Below are 6,007 nucleotides of genomic sequence, written 5' to 3'. Positions count from 1 at the left end.
GGATGTTCACGAGTGCTGTTTAAATGTAAATGTAAATGTGCTGTATTTATATAGCGCTTTTCCAGTCTTAACAACTGCTCAAAGCGCTTTACATCTACAGGGAACATTCACCATTCACCACCATTCATACACTGTGGCCGGGGCTGCCGTACAAGGTGCACCCTCATCAGATAAACTTTCACACACATTCACACTCCGATGCGCAGCACCGGGGGCAACTCGGGTTCAGTATCTTGCCAAGGACACTTCGACAATGACTGCAGGGGCGGGGATCGAACCACCAACCTTCCGATTGGCAGGCAACCGCTCTACCACTGAGCCACAGCCGCCCCAAGTGCTATGGAGGGGGGTGGAAACTGGACTGGAACTGTTCATACAGGGTATTGTGGGATAGTTGAGAATGGAGTTGAGAGGAAACTGTTTTTTGAAGAATTTTGGAGATGAAGGGTAGATTGGATATAATACAGAAATTGTTGAAGTTGGATGGGTTGGCACCAGGTTTTTCCAAAATAGGAGGGATGGCAGCCTTTTTGAAGGATGTAGGGACAGTTCCAGCGGTGAGAGAGGGATGGATGATAGCAGAGTGGGTGAAAGTCCTCTGAGATGCTGAGGTTAGGGATTGATCCAAGATGCTGGTGGATGTTCTTGATTTTTTTCTGTGAAAAAGGACATAACCGAGTTGTAGAAGGAGGTAGTATACAAGAAAAGGGGGAGAAAAACCTGGCGTTAGGTGATATTGTTAAGTAGGGAAAACAGTGACTTGGAGTTTCCTTTGTTGGCAGGGATTATTCTGGAGTAGTTGTTGGTTTTGGTGCTGGCAATAGAGTCCTTGTAACGTAAGATGTGGTTATTGTACATTTCTTTGTGAATAGTGAGACCAGTTTTTCTATGGAGACTTTCAAGTTGCCGACCTTTGGCTTTCATGAGACAAAGATCTGGGGTGAACCAAGGGGCGGAGACAGATAAAGAAACAGATCTGTTTTTTAACGGTGCAAGAGAATTGAGAATATTATGGAGTCCAGTGTTGTAAGGAGAGACAAGATCATCGGGGGTGGAGAGATTTTGAGTGTCAGGAAGGCAGTAGGAGTGGATACTTGATGTGAGAATGGCGGGGTTGATATTCTTCATATTCCAAAATGAGTTCATCCGCTGTAAGGTCAGAAGCGGTAATACCAGAGCGGCAGATTAAGTCCAGAATATGTCCTTTGGAGTGTGTGGGAAAAGTGGTATGTTGCTGACATCCAAAACTGTCTAAGCAGGAGGTGAAGTCTTTGATGAGAGGCAGATTGATACTGTCCATGTGTAAATTGAAATCGCCCGGCAGTATTATGTTTGGTGAGAGAGCAGATAAGGGGGTGAGAAAAGGAGCAAAGTCAGTTATGAAAAGTCATTTCACTGGCGAGACTTTCCACTTCTCGCGGTAGATTATTGGGAGACCTCCTCCCTGGCTGGAGCCACGGGGTTGACAGATGTAAACAAACCCACTAGGAGTGGATTCGTTGAGTTGAGAAAAGTTGTCGGGCTGTTGTCACGTCTCGGTTAAGCAAAGAAAGTCTTGCTTACAACCGGAGATGAAGTCCTAGATGAGATGTCCGTTGCCTGTGATGTGACGTGTGATATGAGTGTGAGCATGTATGCATTTGTCTGCTTGCGTGCATGTGTATGTATGTACAGTATGTACATATGTACATGCATGTGCATGTATGTGCAAGTGCTTTGTACTGGTACATAATGTGAAAGTCAAGTATTCAATTTTGGCCTAAGCAGCTTCTCATAGAAAGCTACAGTGCACTGAAGATGAACACCATAGGAACAGTAGATTTCATTGTCAGCCGTCTGAAAAGCTTATTCTGTCCTGAAGCCATTTCTATTTACATTCTTTTTTTCTGGGACTGCAAAGCTGTACCAATGGCAGCGCTGATTTGTCAACACAGTAGAGCTCTACTCTCCCATTCTCTCCAAGTGTATTATCTTTACCTCTTGCTGTCTTTTGACTTCTTGCCTGTAGGAGGTAAAGGCACAGGCAGCTGTTGCTTGAGAAATCTGCGAGCACTTATTGTTTTTCTCACTGCTGGAGAATTGCTGCCCCTGGCAGAAAAAAAAATTAATCAACCTTATTTATTGTTCATAGCCCTGAACAAACAAATGTGAGCAATAAGCAGATATTGACTCATTGTTTGCTTGTTTCATGAGGAAACCAATGCCACTCTTGTCTTTGTCCATTGAATAAGTCTCTAGACCCGGCAGCCGATTGTCTTAGCCTATCATGAAAAACATTAAACAAACCAGATAAATGCCAATTTTTAAGCTTTAGAGGTTATTTTGCTGTTGGATTGAATCAGGGTAGCAGTTTCCCCCTTGCTTCCAATCTCTATGTTATGCTAAGAGGAAAAATATAAGAGTGGTAGGATCTACCTTTGGCAAAACAAACAACTAATGAAAATCAAAAAAGTGTATTTCCCAAAATATCAAATGATTTGTTTGAGTATTAAAAGAGTACTCAGCCAATTTAGCATTGTACCACTGTACCACCAATGATAAAAATCAATGCAGTAGAACCAGAGATATCGTCTGTTTTATTGCACACTTTCTCCGCATACATTAACGCAACTCGAACCCCAACAGTTCTTTCTGAGATTCGGATGTGTTATGCAAGTTGCGTTAGTATTCTTAAGTGGAGATAAGGAGCGGGCTACAGATATATGGTAAGTATGTTCACTTCTTTCTAACCACCTAACCTCCTGCAAACAGACAATGTGTGAAAATGGTGGAGGTCACTGGGAACCACAAGCTCATCCATAAACAGCTACCCTTCCCCTTCTGCTGCAAACAAAAAACACTAGAGGAAATGGCTTTGTGCATATACATGACAAGTAGCTGTGCATGTTGTCCATGGTCACCGGTGGGTATCGACTGGTGTGTGCGGGAGGGTGGGGCCTGGTGACACTGAGCCATGGGTTGTAGTTATCCCCCTACCAACCAACCTCAATCACCAAAGTATCATATTGAGATTGTCAGAAGAACTGTTTTAACGTGCATATCCCCACTGACTTCTGTTTCTCAGATGATTTTATATTTTAGAGCTGAGGCCTATGCCACAAACTGTCTTTGCTGACACCAGATTAGCTCTTATAACAAATCATGACAGGTTTCCTTTGGGTGAAACTGGATGATACAACATATATGCACCCAGTAAAAAGTGCTCAAAAGTGTACGCTTGAGCTCAGTGATGGATTTATAACTGAAAAAGCTGAGCTTTCACTTGGCCGTCAGGAAGAGCTGCCTGCTTCAGCAGTTCTATTACCTCTTTAAAAATGAGCTGCTCTATGATAATTGCCAAAAGTATTAGAGTAATAAACTGTTTTCACGTGCTAAACAAAAGCTAGAAATCATGTTTGTGTTTGCTGGCTTGACAGCCTTGTCACATTAATGTTGTTGAATTGAGCCTTGCTATAAATGACTGTATATCAAGAGCTGTGATTGTGATAATATTTAGACAAATCCTTATAAAGTATCACCTGTATGAGCTGCTTTCTATTGACATGTGTATCGTCATACCAGTAAAGCATTTATTCTTCACAAAATATGTTGCCACATTTAATTTCAGATTTGAATGTACGATTAAAACTCTTAATCTGTATGGAGATGCTGAGAAAGACAGTCAACTTCACAACTTGTGTGTTTGTTTGCACTCATTTTAAAGTAAGAACAGAAGGTGTGGGAGTAGATTCTTTCTTTTTTTAACTGAGATTGCTTTTTGGATACTTTGGTTTAAAGAGCGTGTTTTCCTTACTCATCGCCCAGCTTTCACTTTGTTATCTGGTTAAACAGAACTTTCTTTGGGCGCTTAGAAAATATTTGTAAAATCAACACACCACTGTTCGCTCTTGGTCTCTCTGCAATGCTCTACTTTTTTAAAGTCAATTTAAAAACACTGGAAGTCACAGCACATGAATCTTTTATAACCCGGAGAGAGCCGATAAAGTAAAAGATAAAAGAAGCTCTGCTCACGGCGCACTCTGGACACTCAGATCAATCAAATGTCGGACAGACGGACTCATCTCTGGGAGGAATCTTAATCCGAGCGTCTGGGACTCAGCCAGTTCCTCTGAGGAGGGCATCTGGTGCCAAAATGCTGTTGTTACATGCAAACTAATCTGTTGCTTTTGCTGACCTACAGACATGTTGAGAGAACTGAAGTTTGTTTAGAACTCACTTAGACACAGACAGGTTTACACATCTCCCTTGTTATATAACGCGTTAAGCATATGCTTTAAACCAGAACAGAACACACAATGCAGACACAGGGAGGAGTTCAACAAACAATGTAAAGAAAAGAAAAAGACAAGTAAAATATGCAAAAAGGTGAAAAAATGGTGAACAGGGTGTGGAGGCTGGGAGCCGGCGTCCATGGGTAATGAAGGGACAAAAGACAGAAGAAAGACGAGGCTGAGAGTGGCAGATGAGCAGACGAGCACTGGCACGGCTAAAGGGAACAAAAGACAAAAGGTCAGTCAGAGCAGAAAAAAAGGCAGTGAGCAAAATTTAAAACATGCAGGATACAAAAATGCTAGTCAGCCAAGTAGTTACCACTGAGGTAGTCTATGTCTGTGACATCCCACTTCCAGGATTGTTCCGTAGACGCCGGAAATTCCCCTGGATGGCGCTTTTTTGGACGGATATCCATTACATTCCGCATTCCTTGTGTTGGAATTTTAAACTCCGGTGGATTTATGAGGACTATGGTTAACTGCTCCTCAGATCTCTGCAGGGTAAATCAGACAATCTGTCCAATCTGAGTTTCTGTCGCACAATTTAAACAACCTTTGAACCTACGTGTTCCATTTCCCATTTTGCAGCAGTGGCTCTGTCCAGGGCTCAGTGCCACCCAAGAGGATTGTGATTGGTTAAAAGAAATGCCAATAAACCAGAGCACGTGTTTCCCCCATCCCGGGATGCTACGTGGACTAGCCAGACCCTCCAAGGAGAGGAGTCAAGGTGAGGAATTGAGGATGCACAAACTGGAAATTGGGAAGGGGCTCGGGTTATATACTGCAGCAGGAAGAGGTGGGAACCACGCCCAGCCTCTCTTACTGGCCCAGACAGGGGAGACAAGACACAGAACAACAGGTGCAGGTAATATAGAGGGGAAAAATGAAGAGCCAAAGCTGCAGATACTGATGATGATGATCATGATGATAATGATGGGGATGATGATGATGATGATGATTCAGGGGCTACACCTTTTAGTAAAATGTCCATGGTGATGATTTCCTCTGGATAGTGCGTTATATCATCTCAGGAAGGGAACTTATGTTTTGTGACAGATTGTTTCTTATTGAACCTGGGACAGCAGACAGAGATCTCTGTTTCTTGTCTGACAAATGTTTCACCACTGCAACTGTATTGCTGGTGTCTTACAGGTCCATGTGTCCATGTGTGGCTGGGCACTTGTATGTGCATGACAGAATAAACAACATAACTGATAGTCACAGATACCGTTGATCACATCTTGCTCAGTCTCAGTCTAACTGGAGCATTTGTACTTTGTCAAACACACTTTCCCAACTCTAGCTCCCTCAGTCCCACTTTTCTTTGTTGTTGATAAGTCGGTGTCAATGCGCCGCAAGTATTATTAATCAAGACATCTTGCAGGGAATTAATTTCTAAAGCCAAATGCATTTAGGCCTGTATCAGTGATGTCCCTTGGTACCTTAGCATTTGATTATTTCCCTTTGCTCTCCTTCTTCGTCCACAAGCAACGACTATCGTTCTCAAGGACTATGTAAATTAGCAATCTAACAAACTGTTATTAATCTGAATGATCTCTGTGGGTTATTTTGTGTATTTGTGGCAAAACCACTCTTCATTGGTACAATTTATATTACACTCTGCAAAGCTTAGTCTGATGCCAAATACGTTGTTTTATTTTGTTTTCGTTAAGTGAGATCCCTTCAGATTAGTTGTTACCCTGGCAACAACTATTCTTCCTGTGGTCCACAATGTG

The sequence above is a fragment of the Etheostoma spectabile genome, chromosome 1, assembly GCF_008692095.1.
Source record: "Etheostoma spectabile isolate EspeVRDwgs_2016 chromosome 1, UIUC_Espe_1.0, whole genome shotgun sequence".
Lineage (NCBI taxonomy): Eukaryota > Metazoa > Chordata > Actinopteri > Perciformes > Percidae > Etheostoma > Etheostoma spectabile.
This window is presented reverse-complemented; position numbering follows the sequence as displayed.